The sequence below is a fragment of the Prionailurus bengalensis genome, chromosome C2, assembly GCF_016509475.1.
Source record: "Prionailurus bengalensis isolate Pbe53 chromosome C2, Fcat_Pben_1.1_paternal_pri, whole genome shotgun sequence".
Taxonomy (NCBI): domain Eukaryota; kingdom Metazoa; phylum Chordata; class Mammalia; order Carnivora; family Felidae; genus Prionailurus; species Prionailurus bengalensis.
This window is the reverse complement of record NC_057350.1, coordinates 93,687,662-93,708,749: the sequence shown is the minus strand read 5'-3', so window position 1 is coordinate 93,708,749 and position 21,088 is coordinate 93,687,662.

Here is a 21,088-nt window from a genome sequence, read left to right as displayed (position 1 = left end):
GGATGGAGAACAATCCATCATACTAATGGTCAACAAAAGAAAGGCTGAGTAGCCATACTTATATCAGACAATCTAGACTTGAAAATAAAGACTCTATCAAGAGATGCAGAAGGGCATTATATTTTAATCAAGTTGTCTATCCACCAAGAAGACCTAACAATTGTAAATATTTATGCACCAAATGTGGCAGCACCCAAATATATAAATCAATTAATCACAAACTAAACTCATAGATAGTAATACCATAATAGTAAGAGACTTCAACACCCCACTCACAGCAATGGACAGATCATTTAATGAAAAAATCAACAAGGAAACAATGGTTTTGAATGACACACTGGACCAGATGGACTTAACAGATATATTCAGAACTTTTCATCCTAAAGCAGCAGAATATGCATTCTTCTCCAGCGCACATGGAACGTTCTCCAGAATAGACCATATGCTGGGACACAAATCAGCGCTAAGTAAGTACAAAAATATTGAGATTATACCGTGCATATTTTCAGACCACAACGCTATGAAACTCAAAATCAACCACAAGAAAAAATTTGGAAAGGTAACAAATACTTGGAGACTGAAGAACATCCTACTAAAGAATGAATGGGCTAACCAAGAAGTTAAAGAGGAAATTAAAAAGTATATGGAAGTCAATGAAAATGGTAACACCACAACCCAAAACCTCTGGGATGCAGCAAAGGCGGTCATAAGAGGTAAGTGTATAGCAATCCAGGCCTTCCTAAAGAAGGAACAAAGATGTCAGATAAACAACCTAATCTTATGCCTTAAGGAGCTGGAAAAAGAACAACAAATAAAACCCAAAACCAGAAGAAGAGAGGAAATAATAAAGATTAGAGCAGAAATTAATGCTATCGAGACCAAACAAACAGAACAGATCAATGAAACAGGAACGTGGTTCTTTGAAAGAATTAACAAGATTGATAAACCACTAGCCAGTTTGATCAAAAAGAAAAAGGAAAGGACCCAAATAATAAAATCAAGAATGAAAGAGGAGAGATCACAATGAACACAGCAGAAATAAAAACAATAGTAAGAGAATATTATGAGCAATTATATGTCAATAAAATGGGCAATCTGGAAGAAATGGACAAATTCCTAGAAACATATACACTACCAAAACTGAAACAGGAACAAATAGAAAATTTGAATGGACCCATAACCAGTAAGGAAATTGAATTAGTAATCAAAAATATGCCAAAAAACAAGAGTCCAGGGCCAGATGGCTTTCCAGGGGAATTCTACCAAACATTTAAGGAAGACTTAACACCTAATCTCTCTTTTTTTTAATGTTTTTATTTATTTTTGAAAGAGAGAGACAGAGCATGAGTCGGGGAGGAGCAGAGAGAGAGGGAGACACAGAATTCGAAGCAGGCTTCAGGCTCTGAGCTGTCAGCACAGAGCCCGATGCGGGGTTCGAACCCACAAACTGTGAGATCATGACCTGAGCTGAAGCCGGACACTCAACCGACTGAGCCACCCAGGGGCCCCTTAACACCTAATCTCTTGAAGCTCTTCCAAAAAATAGGAATGGAAGGAAAACTTTCATACTCTTTCTATGAAGCCAGCATTACCTTGATTCCAAAACCAGACAGAGACCCCACGAAGAAGGAGAACTATAGACCAGTTTCCCTGAAGAACATGGATGCAAAAATCCTCAACAAGGTATTACCCAACTGGATCCAACAATACATTAAAAAAATTATTCACCACAACCGAGTGGGATTTATACCTGGGATGCAGGGCTTGTTCAATGTCTGCAAAACAATCAGTGTGATTCATCACATCAATAAAAGAAAGGACAAGAACCATATAACCCTCTCAATAGATGCAGAGAAAGCATTTGACAAAATACAGCATCCTTTCTTGATAAAAACCCTCAAGAAACTAGGGATGGAAGGATCATACCTCGAGATCATAAAAGGCATATATGAACGACCCAATGCTAATATCATCCTCAATGGGGAAAAACTGAGAGCTTTCCCCCTAAGGTCAGGAACAAGACAGGGATGTCCACTCTTGCCACTGTTATTCTACATAGTATTGGGAGTCTTAGCCTCAGCAATCAGACAACACAAAGAAATAAAAGGCATCCAAATTGGCCAGAAGGAGGTCAAACTTTCACTCTTTGCAGATGACATGATAGTCTGTATGGAAAACACAAAAGATTCCACCCAAAACTGCTGGAATTGATTCATGAATTCAGCAAAATTGCAGGATATAAAATCAACACACAGAAATTGGTTGCATTCCTATACACCAACAATGAAGCAACAGAAAGATAAATCAAGGAATCAATCCCATTTACAATTGCACCAAAACCATAAAATACCTAGGAATAAACCTAACCAAAGAGGTGAAAAATCTATACACTGAAAACTATAGAAAGCTTATGAAACAAATTGAAGAAGACACAAAAAAAATGGAAAAAGATTCCATGCTCCTGGATAGGAAGAATGAATATTATTAAAATGTCGATACTACCCAAAGCAATCTACATATTCAATGCAATCCCTATCAAAATAACACTGGCATTCTTCACAGAACTAGAACAAATAATCCTAATATTTGTATGGAACCAGAAAAGATCCTGAATAGCTAAAGCAATCTTGAAAAAGAAAACCAAAGCAGGAGGCATTGCAATCCTGGACATCAAGCTATACTACAAACTGTAATCATCAAGACAGTATGGTACTGGCACAAGAACAGACATTCAGATCAATGGAACAGAATAGACAACCCAGAAATGGACCCACAAATGTATGGGCCAACTAATCTTTGACAAAGCAGGAAAGAATACCCAATGGAATAAAGACAGTCTCTTCAGCAAGTGGTGCTGGGAAAACTGGACAGCGACATGCAGAAGAATGAACCTGGACCACTTTCTTACACCATACACAAAAATAAACTCAAAATGGATGAAAGACCTCAATGTAAGACAGGAAGCCATCAAAATCTTCGAGGTGAAAGCAGGCAAAAGCATGTTTGATCTTGGCCACAGCAACTTCTTACTCAACACGTCTCCAGAGGCAAGGGAAACAAAAGCAAAATGAACTACTGGGACCTCATCAAAATAAAAAGCTTCTGCACAGCAAAGGAAACAATCAGCAAAACTAAGAGGCAATGGACAGAATGGGATAAGATATTTGCAAATGACATATCAGATAAAGGCTTAGTATCCAAAATGTATAAAGAACTTACCAAACTCAACACCCAAAAAACAGATAATCCAGTGAAGAAATGGGCAAAAGACATGAATAGACACTTCTCCAAAGAAGACATCCAGATGGCCCACTGACACATGAAAAAATACTCAACATCACTCATCATCAGGAAAATACAAATCAAAACCACAATGAGATACCACCTTACACCTGTCAGAATAGCTCACATTAACAACTCAGGCAACAACAGATGTTGGAGAGGATGTGGATAAAGAGGATCTCTTTTGCATTGTTGGTGGGAATGCAAGCTGGTGCATCCACTTTGGAAAACAGTATGGAGGTCTCTGAAAAAACTAAAAATAGAACTACCCTATGACCCAGCAATTACACTACTAGGTGTTTATCCAAGGGATACAGGTGTGCTGTTTTGAAGGGACACATGTTTATAGCAGCACTATCAACAATAGCCAAAGTATGGAAAGAGCCCAAACGTCCATCGATGGATGAATGGATAAAGAAAATGTGGTATATATATACAACGGAGTATTACTCGACAATCATAAAAAAATGAAATCTTGCCATTTGCAACTGGGTCGATGGAACTAGAGGGTGGGTATTATGCTAAGTGAAGTTAGTCAGAGAAAGACAAAACATATGACTTCACTCATATGAATGATAAGATACAAAAAAGATGTATATAAGGGAAGGGAAACAAAAATAATATAAAAACAGGGAGGAGGACAAAACAGAAGAGACTCATAAATATGGAGAACAAACTGAGGGTTACTGAAGGGGTTGTGGGAGGGGGGATGGGCTAAATGGGTAAGGTGCACTAAGGAATACACTCCTGAAATCATTTTTGCACTATATGCTAACTAATTTGGATGTAAATTTTAAAAAATTAAAATTAAAATTAAAAAAATAAAAAGATTGAAGTTAAAAAAAGACTCTCTTTCTCTTCTTCCACCTCTCTTCCCTACTCATGTATGCTCGTTGTCTCTAAAATAATAAATAAATAAACAAACAAACAAACAAATAAATAAATAAATAAATACATTTCAAGTTCCAATTCTTTGCCATAGAAGATAAGAAAATTGGTATTTGTATATCAACTTTTTATCTTGTAACTTTGTTAAAATCACTTATAATTTTGAGTTGTTTTCAAAAAAGATTCCTTAGGATTTGCTACATACACCATCCTGTCATCTAGAAATAAAGATGAATTAATCTCTTCCTATCCAAAATGAAAGTCTTTTCATTCTTTGTTAAATAAAGTGGTGAGAATCTGTCTCCTTTTCTTATTCCCGAGCTTGAGGGATGTATTCAGTTTTTCAACCTGAAGTAGATATTAGTTGTAGAATATGATAGATGTCCACTACCAGGTTGATGAAATTATTTTGTAATCTTAGTTGCTGAGAATTTATGGGACTGACTGTTTTGTTATTTGTCACAGTTTACTTCTTGGCCTTTCTAGTTATTTTTGATTAGCTGCTGGGTATTCTGTTTTATGTTGTTGAGTGCTTAGATTTTGTGATCTTTCCTTAAAGATTGTTTTACTTTTTCTGGAAGATAGTTTAATTATTATGGATCAGTTCAATCTTTTTGAGGCTTATTTTAAGATTTGACTAGTCTTTAGGAATAAGTTAGTTCTCCTACTCAGGTATGGCTCTCTGGGATCTCTACTGACTGCCCTAGGGATTATCAAGGACAGTCCACTTTAGTTGGTTAATCTGAATGTTTCCCTTCCCTATATGAGCTCTTGGAATAGTTTACAGCACATTGGTCATTTTTTTTCGCCTGGTGTCATGGAGTTTTGCTATATGCATGTACAGTTTAGTTTTAGCAATAGACTCAAAGGGATTACTATGAAGATTCCTGAAGTTCTCTTTTTGAAAAAATTTTTTTTTCATCTAGACTTTTGCCGTTCAACTTCTGGTCAACTTATACTCTCTGAACTGCTATTTTTTTTTCTTTTTTCAGTGAGATCATCATGCCTTGCTTGTGATTGTCCTCATTCTAGTAGAGTCCTGATTGTGCCTCCAGAAGGAGAACCACATGCTTATAGGGCTCATTTCTATCATTTTCCTTTTTTTTTTTCAGGGATCACAGTTTTACACTGTGTATTTTCCAGTATCTGAAAACAGGTGTTTGATGTATTTTGTCCAGTTTTCTAGTTGTTTCCAGTAGGAAGTTCAGTACAGACCCTCCTACTTCACTATGGTTGGAAGCAGAAATATTGTTACATTTTTAAAAATAGATTTTATTTTTTAAGAGCCATTTTAGGTTCACAGCAAAATTGAGTGAAACTGGGAGATGTCTCATATACTCCTTGCTTCTGCACATGCATAATCTCCTCCATTATCAACATCCCCCACCTGAATGGTGTATTTATTATAATTGATGAACCTACATTAACAAATCATTATCACCCAGGTCAATGGTTTATATTAGGATTCACATTTCATGTTGTACATTTTCTGACTTTAGAAAAATATATAATGACATGTTTGGTGTTAGTGATCCAGATTTAGGTCATTTTAATAGGTGTGTAGTATTATATAGCTGTTATTTTAATTTGTATTTCCCTGATTGCATACGGTATAGGCCATCTTTTCAGAGGCTTATTTGTCATCTTTATATCTTCTTGGTGAGGTGTCTGTTAAACTCTTTAGTCCATTTTTTTAAAATTTATTTATTTATTTTGAAAGGGAGAAAGCATGAGCATGTGAGTGGGTGAGGGGCAAAGAGAGAGGGAGAGAGAAAGAATCCTAAGCAGACTCCCTGCTCTGAATGCAGAGCCTGACATGGGGCTCAATCTCATGAACTCAACCATGAGGTTATGACCCGAGCTGAAACCAAGAGTTTGACAGTTAACTGACTGAGCCACCCAGGCGACCCCCCTCCTTTTTTAAGTGCTCTTTAACCCATTTTTTAAATTGAATTATTTTCTTATTTTTGAGTTTTAAGAATTCTTCATATATTTCAGATAATAGTCCTTTATCAGATATACCTTTTGCATGTATTTTCTCCCTGTGAATTGTCTGTGAATTGTCTTCTTATTCTCATGGAATTGTCTGGAGCAAAGTGAAAGTTTTTGAGTTCAATGAAGTCCAGCTTATCAAGTCTATGGAAAGAGAGATTGAGAGAGAGAGAGAGAGAGAGAGAGAATGAATATGTGTGTTGATTCCTCTTCAAGTGACTTTAACATATAGGGCTTGTATGAATGTTGTGGAATCACCATTAAGCAGCATATTTATTAACATGGACATATGTTTTCAAGTGAAAAGAATAATAGGGTATGAGGCTATCTATGTACACAAAAAGTCACATGCCAGTCTTTCTTTTAGTTCTGTAGCACGGAGCAAGTTTTTCACCCTCTCTCTTCTTTGGTTCCCATATCTATAAATTAGGAATAATAATAACAACATCTTAGAATTGTTGAGAGATTGAAATGAATTGTTATGTGTAAAAACATTTAAAATAGAGCTAGGCAGGTCTGCAAATGGTTGTATAAATATTAGTTACTATTTTCCTCTCTGTCTTAGCTGTACTCTGATTTCTGATCCTTCTACAATATGTACAACTTTGTTGTAATATGCACAACTTGTGTGATACAAAAATTATAAAAAATTGAATGTGAAAATACATATGAATATATGTACAACAGGTACAAATACTTCCTAAAAATGTAAAAGTTCCTGCATTTTTACTAAACTTTAAATATTAAGTTTATAAAATGTTGCAGCTAACATGACATTTTTACAAGAGGCTGAAAATTGGGGTTGTGTGCAGGACTTTGCTAAGAGATTGATTGCTTTGGATTAGCAATCTAATTTTCTGTCTGAGCTTTGCATGGTTTTAGGGGTTCTGCTGAAGTGCCTTGGGGGTTAGGCAGGAAATGAAGGGAGAATGAATATGAGTAGGGTACAAGACTCTCCTCCTTTTTTTTTCTTTTGACTTGGGCAACTTCATTTTTATCAGTTTTATATAGTACACTTCTGAAAAAAAACTGGAAAACAACTGTAATGGATCAAACAGAACATATCCTACAAATATTTGAAGCACATCAAGCCTATGATGACTCATTTGAACAATGAGAAAGATATGTGCAATGAGCAGAAGAGACTTTTCATGGAATAAACACTACTTGTCAATTTCATGAGCATGACTAATGAGAACATTTTTTAATAAGACTGAATACCATGATGACCCAAGATCTATTAATTATTGTAGAAAACTTCTGAATTTTACAGTGACTATTATCAATTTTCTTAGTCTATAGACAAAAATTATTATCAGATTGGCTCTTATGTTCTTAGAATTTTGAAATTTAAGGAACCCTGAAGCATGTCAGTGCCAGTTTTCACAAAGCATCTCAATTTTAAAAGAACCTGTGGAAGTCGTTGTCCCAAAAGGAGAGACTTTTCCAGACACGACTCACTGGAACTCATTTGCCAGCTCAAGTTGGAGTCTCAGAGCCTCTTTGTAATGCTAAGATTATAAACCAGATGCCTCCAATCAAGATCAATTCCAGGAAATGCTGGCCCAGCTTATACTCAAAAAAAATGCTCAGAACTTTTTGGACTACACTCATCTATTCATGATGAGTTAGAATTAGAAGGAAAAGGATCTTTCTTTAGAAATCTTTCAGTGTTTCTCAAAAATCTTTTGACATCATATGTTTATTTACCCAGGAAGTATGAATTAAAAGTGGATTTATAGAGGTGGTGATTTTGCAGGGTCTTTGATTCAGCTGGAATCCTTGATAAGTGGCAGGTGCTTTATCATGAAGGCTAATGGGCATGTTGCAGAAAGAGTGTGTTTTCTCCCTTGTACCAAGTAAGTACCTCTCTGAAGATACAGCCTGGAAGCTTCTCTCTTCAAACCAGAATGATGGGATTTTCTACGTGGAAGATAAATAGCTCTTTCTATCTTTCAAATAATCAAAGCAAAAGCAACCATAGAGAGAAAAGGTCAGATGGCAGTTTTAGGGCCTATGCACAGAAACACACCAAGAACAATATGGGTAAGCAGTAAAGCAACAGTAGTATGAACAGAAGGTTCAGAGGAATTAGAAAAGAGCAGAACAGTCTAATAGCACATAAAGCAAAAAGGAAGAAAAATGGAAAAAGAAAGAAATCTAATAAGAAGCAATATACACGAGAAATTTTTGTCTATCTAAAGATTAAGTTACTTGCAGAGGGATAGCACAGTTTGTTGCAAAATAAATAAATAAATAAAAAGCTATAAGAAGAGAAGTGCAATTTAGTTAGCAAGACCAGGGACTAAGAAGTGAAGGGATGGACTGAGACTAAGAGCTAGTCTCCATACTAGAAAACTGTTTCCATTTCTCTAGGGTAGAAGGAATGATGGTTAAAATGGAGTTTAAATTGTACACTGTCTTATCTATACTTGTAATGAAATTGAGTACATTTGATTTAACTGCTTTTTTTGATAATAATTTATCCATACTTCAGTGACTGAGAAATTCTGAAATCATTCATTTTTATCTAAGTCCTTATTTAAAAGAACTAAAATAGCTATTTGTTGTTAAGGATGCTGTCATGTTGCTGCTAATAACATTTCTCTTTGTAATAGAAACAAATGAATACAGTTAGGCCCACAGTTTTCCTGTGGTCTAGAATATTGACCATTTACTTTTTCTAGAAGTAACTTCTGCCACATTCTATTGAAGTAACTAGGATATTTTCTGTAGCGACTTTTTAATTGGTGCCTACTAGACAATAAATGTTTGTTGAATAGAAAGATTGGTTCATTTCCCACCCACCTGCAATATTTCTATACTACATATTAAACACTGGTACATAAGAGATCTCCAAAAGATTACTAAATTTAAATTAAAATAGTCCTTGTGTTTTCCTTCCTGATTGGGTTTTCTAGTCCAGAAATTTAAGCTGGTTTACTTGTATATGAATTTAATAAACTAAAAAAGGAAGTTCTTCTTACATTTTCATAATTTCAACCAATTTCCAAAATTCACTTTGTTTGGATTGCCTAGCCAAAAGCAAATCAATGCCTGGTCCAAGTTAACATGCTATGCTTGATTAAAAAAAAAGGAGTCAAAATAGCACAACTGATTGTAACTGTAGGCATGGTTGATAGCTGTGGTGTTTAAAGTCTAATCTTAAATTTGTAAATGGCTCAAAAACAAAAGTGGAAAATCCATTAGTTATTAAAAAGTAGTATAATTCAAGGTTTGTTGTTTCACCTATCAGTTCAGACAACTAAGGAATGGTTATCCCCTCATTGTGTTACCTGTCCGGATAACTTCTCCTGGTAAATATAACTTTCTGTGGTCTGCAAGCAGTATAACAATGTGATGTAATCATATCAAAATGTCAATAATATGATATTCCTTAAAGGTAAAGCTAATGAGGGAATCATGCATGTCATTCAGCTACCCCCACAGAAGATCATTTGCCATCAAGATCCTATTGCTTCTTCATTACCAGCACAGTGCTCTTACCTTTGTCCTCCCATATTATTCCATTCTGAAATAACCTGCATTTGTTGGCTTCTCTACTCCTGGGCAAAGAAGTTCCACTAGAGCGTGCATTATCTCCTAAGAACAGATGTCAGTCAGCAGCCATATTGTCAAACTGCCCCCCCCCCCCATTCCAGTTCTCAGTCATGACAGTATGACTCACCCTCCTGAAATATCATTATCATATGGTTTGAAATGTCTCTACTTTGAGTGAAGTCTGGGCCTGGCACTGGTGCCTTTTTTAATGAATTTCCCAGCTTTCATCACTCATAGCTATTTTAATTAGGGGCACAAATTTAGGTGCAAAAAGCTAAATGCAGAATCTACACTATTTGCCAATATTGCATTTCCTTCCACCTAGTGCATCCTCTGCCTGTCTCTAAACTGATCTTGAGGTCTTTCATATACTAACGTATTGGTATTTTATCACTACCTAACATATTGGTATTTTATAATGGTGCTAATTCAAAGATAATTAAAATCACATTGTTGCATTTAACTATGTCCAGAGGCTCATGAACAGACTCATAATTTTGTTTTAAATAATGAATTAATTCCAGCAAATACTGTAAATGTTCTAGGTTATGCAAGTGACATTGTGTTCACAATATTCAGTAAATTGTCAGTACCAATTTGCTGTCATTTTAATCAAACAGTTATGAATCATTCCACTGATAGATTTTGGTGTTCAGTATGCGATCAGTATTATGGAAAATAAAAAAGATGATCAACATATGGACTCTATCTTCAAAGAACATAGAATCTAGTAAGTAGATGCATCAAGTAAACTGACAAAATGCAAACACCAAACAATGAGACCAAAAGATAGGCATAAAAAGAAAAATTGTATCTGGTTCAGGTGACTCAGAGAATTGAGTGTTAACAAAACACATGACAAAAGAATGAACTGATTTGATGGGAGGAGCGAGGATGAGATGAGTTTGGCATCCAACATGTTTGCATTGTGTTTTGATATAATGGTTATCAAAGATTTTGGTCTTGGAACTCCTTTGCTCTCTTAAAAATTATTGAAATCTCCAAAGAGGACCTTTCTTTATAGGAGTTTTATCTATGGACATTTACAAGGTTAGAAACTGAGAAATTTTAGAAATTAGTATTTAATAATTTAAAACAACAATCAAGTCTTGTGTATCAACATAATTAATATATTTTATAAAAAAACATTTCTGAAAAATATTATCAAGTAGAGTGGTATATATTATTTTAAATTTTTGAAAATATCTTTAATCTATGGCTTAATAATAGTTGGATTCTCATATCTGTTTCTGCAATGTCATTTATAATACAGTTTCTGGAAAACTCCACCGTAAACTCATGAGAAAATAAGAGTGAAAAAAAAGGACAAACAGTGCCTAAGTTTTATTATGAAAATAGTTTGATTTTGGTCAGAGAACACGCTTTATATGACTCAAGTTCTTCATATGTGTTGATACCTGTTTTATTGCTCAGAATGATATATTTTTGTAAAATTTCCATTTGAAAAGAATGCGTATTCTTTTGTATTTATGTGGTACTTTCTATAAATGTCAATAGGTCAAGATGTACTAGTATTGTTCAAATCTATATTCTTACTGATTTTCTGTATAATCATTTTATTATTAATTGTATTAATTATTGTAAAAGGGTTTCTGTATAATTATTTGTTAATTCTATTAATTATGGTGAGAGGTTAATTGAAGTGTCTGATTATAATTGTGGATATGTCTATTTTTTCTTGCAGTTCTATCAGTTCTTGCCTTATGTGTTTGGAAGCTCTGTTATTATATGTTTAAGTATTCAGGATTGTTAAATCCTCTTAAAGAATGTAATCTTTTTTCATTATGAAATGACCTTATTTATCCTTGCTATTTCTTGCTTTGAAATATAATTTGGTATTAATGTAACCACTTTAGGATTTTTTTTAAATTAGTATTAGCATGGAATATGTCTTTTCCATCTTTTAAATTGTCACCTAATTTTATTATATTTAAAGAGTGTTTCTTGTTAGCAACATTTAGTGGTGAGTTGTTTTCTATTCAGTATAATAATCTCTCTTTTTTATTTGGAATATTTAGACCACTTGCTTTAAATGCTTTTTGGTTGATGCTGTTAGGTTTAAATCTATCATTTGCTATTTGTTTTCTATTTGTGTCATGTGCCCTTTGTTCCCTTCATTTTCATTTTCTGTCCTATTGTAGATTAATTTCCTGCTCTTATGATTCTATCTCCTTTATTGAAATACTAACTATAATTCTTTGTTTTTTTTATGTTAGTTGTTGTTTTAAGATTTATAATATACAGATTTAACCTATCACAGTGTATCCTTGAATGATATTATACCAATACATAGTGTTATGTTATATACTAATACATAGTGTTAACACCTTACAATACTATATCCATTCTTTCATCTTGAACTTTATTGTGTTATCATGTAATTTAGTTTCACATATGTTGTAAACCACTCACTGTAATATTTGTGTTTAAATAATTTTATTTTAAAGAGATTTGCACAGAATTAAAAGGTATTTATAAATGTATCCATGTAGCTATCACTTTCAGTGATTCTCATTTATTTGTGTAGGTTCAGATTTCCATCTAGTATCATTTTCCTTTTATCTGAAGACTGTCACTAATACCTGTAGAATAAGTCACTGGTGATGGAAACCTTCAGTTTTTGTACATCTGAAAAAGTTTTATTGTTCCTTCATTTTTGAAAGGTATTTTCATTGGTTATTGAATTCTAGATTAAAAGATTAGTATCTAGATTATTTGTTTTAGTAATTTAAAATTATTTCTCTCTTGTTTTCTAGTTTATGTTATTTCCAACAAGAAGTCTGCCTCCTTACTTATCTTTTTTCCTCCACACACAATGTGTTATCTTTTCTGTGACAACTTAGAAAAAATTCTTTTTTATCACTGGTTATGATTTTTATATACTTTGGTATATAGAAGTATATAGCGTATTGCTTCTGTTATCATTTATTGAGATTCCTGTATATGTAAGTTTTTAATTTTTATTTAAACTTGGAAAATATTTGGTCATTATTTCTTCAAATATTTATTTTGTACCTCTCCCCCTACCTTCCTCAGGGACTGTAATTACACATTTAATAGGTGGTTTGGAGTTGTTCTGCAATTCACTAATTCTTCATTAATTTCATTAATGCACTTTTTTTGTTTTGTTTGCAATAATTTTAATTACTTTGTCTTCAAGTTCACTTAGTTTTTCTTCTGCGATGTCTAATCTGCAATTAATCCTATACTGTGTATGTTTAACTTTAGCCATTGTAGTTTTCATTTTTAGAAGTTCAATTTAAATCCCTTTTATTTCTTCCATGTCTCTGCTTAACATGTTCAATCCTTCTTTTTTTCCTCTCATGTCCAGTTTTTCCGATAGGTTTTTGAACATAGGGAATAAAGCTGTAACAACTGTTTAAATATCAATATATTTAATTGTTATAACTCTGCCAGATGTAATTTGGTGTTGATCAATTCTTTTTCTTACTATAGGTTATATTTTTTCTGCTATTTTTCCTGGCTGATAATTTTTTATTGGAAATTGGACACAATTAATTTTTTAATAGGATGTCAGACACAGTGTAGTTTACCATATTGGTTCCTGGATATTTTTGTATTACTCTGAATAGTCTTTTTTTCCCATTTACTGAGATCTAATTGACATATAACACTGTATAAATTCAAGGTATACAATGTGATTATTTCATACATGTATATATTGTGAAATACATAATTATCACACTGCAATTAGTCAACACATCCTTCACCTCATGTAATTACCATTTTGTTGTTGGAACGGTAAGAATATGAAAGCTTTACTCTCATAGCCACTTTCAAATATACAATAGAGTACTGTTAACTGTAGTCAACAGGCTGTACATTAGATTCTCAGAATTTATTCATCTTATAACTGAAAGTCTGTACTCTTTTACCAATATCTTCCCATTTATCCACCCCATCCCCTGGCAACCACCATTCTACCCTGTTTCTAATTTAATCAACTTTTTTTTCTTTAGATTCCATGTATAAGTGATACTATGAAGGATTTTTCTTTCTCTGCGTGACTTTTTTCACTTAGCATTATGCCCTCCAAGTCTATTCATGTAATATATCTGTCACATTTTCTCTAACAATCCATTGGTGGGCACTTAGGTAGTTTTCATGTCTTGGCTATGGTAAATAATGCTGCTATGAATGAGGGAGTATAGATATCACTCCAAGATAGTGATTTTATTTCCTTTAGGTATACACCCAGAAGTGAGATTGATGAATCATATGGTAGTTCTATTTTTACTTTTTTGAGGAACTTCCATACTGTTTTCCAGAGTGGCTGTACCAACTTACATTCCCATCAACAGTGCACCAGGGTTTCTTTTTTTCCACATCCTTGCCAGTATTTGTGATCTCTTGTCTTTTTGATAATATCCATTCTAACAGGTGTAAAGTGATATTTTGTTGTAATGATTAAGGATGGCAAGGGATACAGAGCTGATGAATTAGGGATGTTGAGCATCTTTTGATGTACTTGTTGACCATTGGTATGTCGTCTTTGAAAAAAATGTGTATTCAAGTCTTCTGCCCACTTTTAAATTGGATTGTGTATTTTGTTTTTGTTTTGTTTTGTTTTGCTATTGAGTTGTATGAGGTCCTTAATATATTTTAGATATTAACTCCTTATCAGATATATGACTTGCAAATATTTTCTTCCATTTCATAAATTGCCTTTGATTTTGTTGATGGTTTCTTTTGCTGTGCAGAAGCTTTTCAGTTTGATGTGGTTCCACTTGTTGACTTTTGCTTTTGTTGCTTGTGCTTTTGATGTCATGTCCAAAAAGTGATTGCCAAGACCAAGGTCAAGAAGGTTTTCTTTATGCTGTCTTCTAGGAATTTTAGAGTTTCAAGTCTTACATTTAAGTCCTTACTCTATTTAAGTTCTTTTTTGCATATGGTATATGATATGTGTTCAATTTAATTCAATATCCAGTTTTCCCAAAACAATTTATTGAATAGATTATCTTTCACTATTGAAAATTCTTGGCTTTCTGGTCAAAAATAATTGACTATGTATGTGGGGTGTTATTTCTGGGCTTTTGGTTCCATTCCATTGGTTTATATATCTGCTTTTATACTACTACCACGCTGTTTTGATTAAAATAGCTTTTAATAGAATTTGAAATCAGGAAGTGTGATGTTTATGGTTTTGTTCTTTTTCAAGATTGCTTTGGCTATTTGGGGTATTTTGTAGTTCCATACACATTTTAGGATTGTTTTTTCTATTTCTGTGAAAAATGCCATTGGATTTTTTTTTATGGGAATTAAATTGAATCTCTATATGGCTTTGGGTGGTATAGATATTTTAACAATATTAATTCTTCTGATCATGAGTATGCAATATCTTTCCATTCATTTGTGTCTCCTTCAATTTATAAATATGTTGATTTTTGGGGGGTACAAAATTAGGTTATTTGGAAAGAGTTTGATCTCTTTGGGTCTTGCTTTTGAGGTTTGTTAGACAGGGCTCTGATTGTTCTCAGTCTAGAGATAACTATTTTCTATTATTAAGGCAAGGGTGTTCTGAATACTCCATGCAATATCCTGTGAATGATGAGGTTTTCCAATCTGGCTGTTAGAACAAGCACTATTTCCAGCCCCATATGACTGTTGGGCGCTATTAATTTTTAATCTTTTGGTTGTACCTTCCTCAGTCACTGATAGTTTCCTCATTCATGTTCTGATTAGCACTCAGCAGAATACTTGATGGGGATTCTCTGAAGATCTCTGGAATTCTCTATTTGTGTTGCTCTATTCTCTCTGGTAGTCTTCCCTGGTAACACAAGCTCTCCCTAGGCTCTCATCTTTATCTCCTCAATTCAGGGAGTTCAACAGGCATTGACTCAGTTCTTTTTTCCAAGGAAATAGCCTGGAAATGTCTTCATAACAGTAAGGTGGAGCAATTGTAGAGCACACCTCATTTTTTCCTACTTTGTCAGGGATTGTCCTTCATTGCCTGATAGCCAGTAGTTTTCAGCATTATTGTTTCATCTAATGTTTCCATTTTTGTGGTCCTCCATTCCCCTTTTTAACTGAAGGTGGCCACTTTGACATAGGAACAATTTTGGTAGGAAAGCAGTACCCTTAATCTCATTTTTGCTAAGCAATACTGCAAAATTTCTGTGGCGAGACACCCATCTTGTCTCTTGTTATTGTGCCTCCTTTCAATTGCTGTTGCTGCTTCTGGAACAAATTATCATATTGGTTAAAAATCATGAGCTGCAATGGACACTATTCTTGTTTATTTATGGGAAAAAATGATTTATCACCAGGTGGTTATCAATATAATTGAGAGTGCTAGAGAAACAGACTCCAGTGAACTTCTAGCAGCAATTCTTAGGCCATAGTATAACATCATTTTTTATTTGAATAGGAAAGCAACTGCTACTACTGCAGAGAAATATCAAATCTGGAAGTGCTAACTACAGAACCAAACTGTCTTCACCATAATCTACAGCAGGAAAATGGGTTCCTCATATTTTGTGTCTCCTTTCCTTATTTTGAATCCAATTGATGAGGTAGCATATTTAATTGAAACATGTTTTGACATAGTGATTAAGAACGTCGAACTTAAAGTCAAACTTTCTGGGTTTAAATTCCAGTTCACTACAATGCACCTCTCTGTGCTTCAGTTCCATTGTCTACAAAATAGAGAAAATATTATGACTATCACATCAAATGTTTGTGAGGATTAAATGTTAAATGCTTAGAACAGTTTCCAGCACGCACAAAAATGTTAAATAAGGATTAGGGATTGTTTTATTATTGTTGGTAGCAGCAGCATCAAGGATGTCCAGCTTTACAGTGTTTTCACCATAAAAAGACCCACCAATAGGACGTCAGAATATCTATGTCAGCCATAGTATTGGGCCCATTGTTCTATATACAAGAATAGTTGCAGTTATGTATGTAAATGTAGATTTCACATAGATATAGATATCAGTTTGGGTGCATTTAATTTATAAAACCCAATAAATGTTAGCTAGTAGTAATAAAATGGAGTATGGCTGAGAAGAATAGGGAGATGAAAAGAACTATAACCCTGAGTACAAAAAACAAATTTAGAATGAATGGGAAAATGGGAAAAAAGGAAAAAAGTCTAAATGGTTTTTAGAAAATGCATTTTTGTACATTAAATAGTTCTAGTTGTTGAGAATTTAGCAGTGGAAACTAATACATAATTAATTATAACAGTGTGATGATTACCATTGTATTATACAAGATGCAATGGAAACAGAGAGGAAATGTATTTCATCTTCCCGAGAACATCAGCACCAAATCTACACAAAAGCAACTCTTAGGAAAGATAGTCATTGGTTTTGAAGAGATTAAGGATCTGCAGGGTTACGGTATTAGAAAATATACCATTATTAATACTGAATTTGTTGAAGAGACTATCAGTTAAAAGAAAATAATATTTTAAGCAGGAAAAATAAATACAGGGATCAAAGAATTTAATTTTAAGGGGGTAATGCAAGAAATGTCACAGGCAGTACAAAAATAAATGCTAACGCATATAGTTATGTAGTTCAAAGAGTACATTTGTGTAAATGTTATAAATGTTTTTGACTTATGTTGAGTCATCATAGTAATACAGTGACAGGCAAGGTGGAATCTAAATAATTAAAAGAAAAGCCAAACCAAAACAATGAATACTGTTTCAGTGTGGAAAAATCTTTTACTTAAAATACTTTTTTTTATATACCTGGCAATTGACCCATGCACACATTATGACAATAACATAAAGCTGTCCTCCTTACTTGCTGTGGAAGATCTTTTTTTGCTCTTTTTTTACATACAAGAGGTCAGGGCAGCAGAACTGCTAGAAAATAATACCAAGATGAAAAATAAGTTTAAAGATTGCTATTAAATCAGACAAGGTGTGTTTAATCAAATGTAAAAATGTTTTCCACTTTCTGGGAAGAGTATCATAAATGATGCAAATGAGTAAATTAACATATCCATTCTAGCATAAACAACCATATAGTGACTTTATTGTGTTGAGGGATTGGCAGGAAAAAGGCAAAATATTTTTTCTTAAAATAATTAGAAGTACTAAAAAATGTATTTGAGTATTCACAACATGAAAAATGTAAAATTAAGGAAAATTATTCCCTCTCTCTTTCTCTATGTCAGAATTGAAAGATTCTTCTCTCAGCACAGATTTCAAAGCTAGAGTAGTGTTAACTTTGGAGCTAGAATGGGTCAGAAAAGTGGCTACTGGGAACTTCATTATGCCTGTATAGACATTATGCCTCTGTATATGAACTTTCTCATAATGCCCCTGTTTCAGATTTCGAAATCTCCAAGTAATAGCCTATTCATTACTTGCCATTTACTTTATTTTGCTAATTCTAATTTTTTTGTACCTAATGACAATATTTCATCATCTTTCCAGTTTTTCTTTTTAATCTGGTGGGTACTTTTAATCATACTGATGGTTTATCTTATGTTCTCAGTTCTTCCTTTCTCCATGCATCTTCCTTCCCTTAACACAGATGTGAGACTGTCTATCATTTCCTTCTTTCAAGTCTCTTCTATCTCCTTTATTTCCAGCACTATGTTGCTTTTTTCAAGTTAACCCAAGTCTTCAACAAGTTGTCACTTTTGAGGCATGATGTGTGTATAATATTGTGTCCAGATTAATGAGTTTTAATAATTGTATAAACCTGTGTGGCTACAACTCCAGGAAAGACAGAGATAATTTCACCCCAGAAACCTCAGGCCAGTTTAATACGTTTGAGAGGTAATCAAGAAGTTTTCTAAAACTATACATTAGTGTGCTTGTTCTTAGCTTTCATAAAAATGAAATTGAATAGTATCCACTTTTTTGTGTCTGGATGCTTTCACTAAGTACGTTTTTGAGATTTATTCCTGTTGTTGAAATTATCAGTACTCTGTTCATATTTATTCCTGAGGAATATGCTGTATTGTGAATATATCATAATTTGTTATCTTTTTCCCTCTTGATGGATATTTGAGTTTTTGTAGTTTTAGCTATTATAACTAAAGCTGCTATCAATATTCTTATGTAAGTCTTTGTATAACACATGTGTTCATTTATCTTAGGTAAATATTTAGTAGTAGAATTGCTGGATCATAGGGTAGACTTATGTTCAACTTCATGAGAAAATTCCAAACAGTTCTCAAAAGCAGTTGTGTCGTTTTATACCCACACCATTGAAGAATGAAAGATCTAATTGCTCCACAAATTTGCCAACGTTTATATTAAAAATTTTTAAATCTTAGTTACACTACAAAGCATAAAATGATGTTTTATTGTGATTTTAATTTGTGTTTTCCTGAAGATTAATGGTGTAAACACCTTTTCTGTGTGTTTATTGACCATTTTGTATCTTCTTTTGTAAAATAAAAATTAAAATCCTTTGTTTTTTTTTAACTCCAGTTAACTAACATATAGTGTTATATTAGTTTCAGGTATACAGTATAGTAATTTAAAACTTCCATGGGGCGCCTGGGTGGCTCAGTCAAACCGACTTTGGCTCAGGTCATGATCTCACGGTTTGTGAGTTCCAGCTCCGCCTCGGTCTCTGTGCTGACAGCTCGGAGCTTGGAGCCTGCTTCAGATTCTGTGTCTCCCTCTCTCTCTGCCCCTCCCCCACTCATGCTTTTTCTCTCTGTGTCTCAGAAATAAATAAACGTTAAAAAAAAAAAAAACTTCCATAGTCACCCTGTGCTCATTACAAGTTCACTCCTTAATCCCCATCACCTGTTATTTAACCCATCTTTCCACCCCGCTCCCCTCTGGTAACTACCAGTTTGTTCTATTAAGAATCTCTTTCTTGGTTTGCCTCTCTCTCTCTCTCTCTCTTTCCCTTTGCTGGCTTGTTTTGTTTCTTAAATTCCACATATGAGTGAAATCATATGGTATTTGTCTTTCTGTGACTGATTTATTTTGCTTAGCATAATACTCTCTAGTTCCATCTATGTGGTCACAAATGGCAAGATTTCATTGTTTTTTATGGCTAATATTCCATTGTGTGTGTATCTATCTATCTATCTATCTATCATCTATATATATATCTATATATCTATCTCTCTATATATATATATAACCTTTTCTTTACCCATTCATCAGTTAATGGACACTTGAGATGTTTCCATTAAGCTGGCTATTGTAGATAATGCTCCTATAAACATTGGGGTGCATGTATCCCTTTGAATCAGTGTTTTTGTATTCTTTGGGTAAATACCTAGTAGTGAAATTGCTGGATCATAGGATGATTTTATTTTTAACATTTTGAGAAACCACCAAACTATTTTCTAGAGTGGCTGTACTAGTTCGCATTCCCTTTGACTATTTTTAGTAAATTATATTTTTATTATATTGACATAATTTTCTATATTTTTGGATATGAGTTATTTTTATGACATGTGTTTTGTAAATATATTTTCCTCATCTGTAGATTGACTTTTGAAAAAAATTTTTTGATGTTTATTGATTTTTGAAAGAAACAGAGCATGAGCTCCTCTAACTCAGTAGCAAAAAAAAAAAAAGATTTAAAAGTGGGCAAATGATTTGAATAGACATTTTCCCAAAGATATAAATGGCCAATAGGTATATAAAAAAGTGTTCAACATCCCTAATCATCAAGGATATGAAAATCAAATCACAATATAACATCACCTCACACCTGTTAGGATGTCTATTAGCAAAGATGATAGATGATGAATGTTTGTGAGGACCCTTGTACATCGTGGGTGGGAATGTAAATTGAAAGCTGTAATAAACAGTGTTATGGCAAATATAACATATGGAAAACAGTATAGAAGTCCTTCAAAAAAATGGAACTACCATATGATCCAGCAGTGCTCGCTTCATCAATATGTATACTAAAATGATCCAGCAATCCCACATCTGGGTTTGTATCTGAAGGATATAAAATTACTATTTCAAATAGATATCTTACTCTTATGTTAATTGCAGCATTATTTACGATAGCCAAGATATTGAAAATACCTAAGTGTCCACTGATGGGTGAATGGTTAAAGAAAATGTGGTGCCTGCACACACACACACACACACACACACACACATACACACACACACACACGAATAGTTTTCAGCCATACAAAAGAAAGAACCCCTGCCATTTGTAATCACATGGATTGAACTTGGAGGATAATATGTTAAGTAAAATAAATTAGAACAGAAAGACAAGTACCATATGATCTTACTTATATATGGAATTGAGAAAACTCAAATTCATAGAGAGAGTAGAATGGTAGTTGCCAATGGTTGGGGTGTGGTATGGCAGAATTGGAAACTGGTCAAAGAACTTTCAGTTATGAGATGCATAAGTTCTGG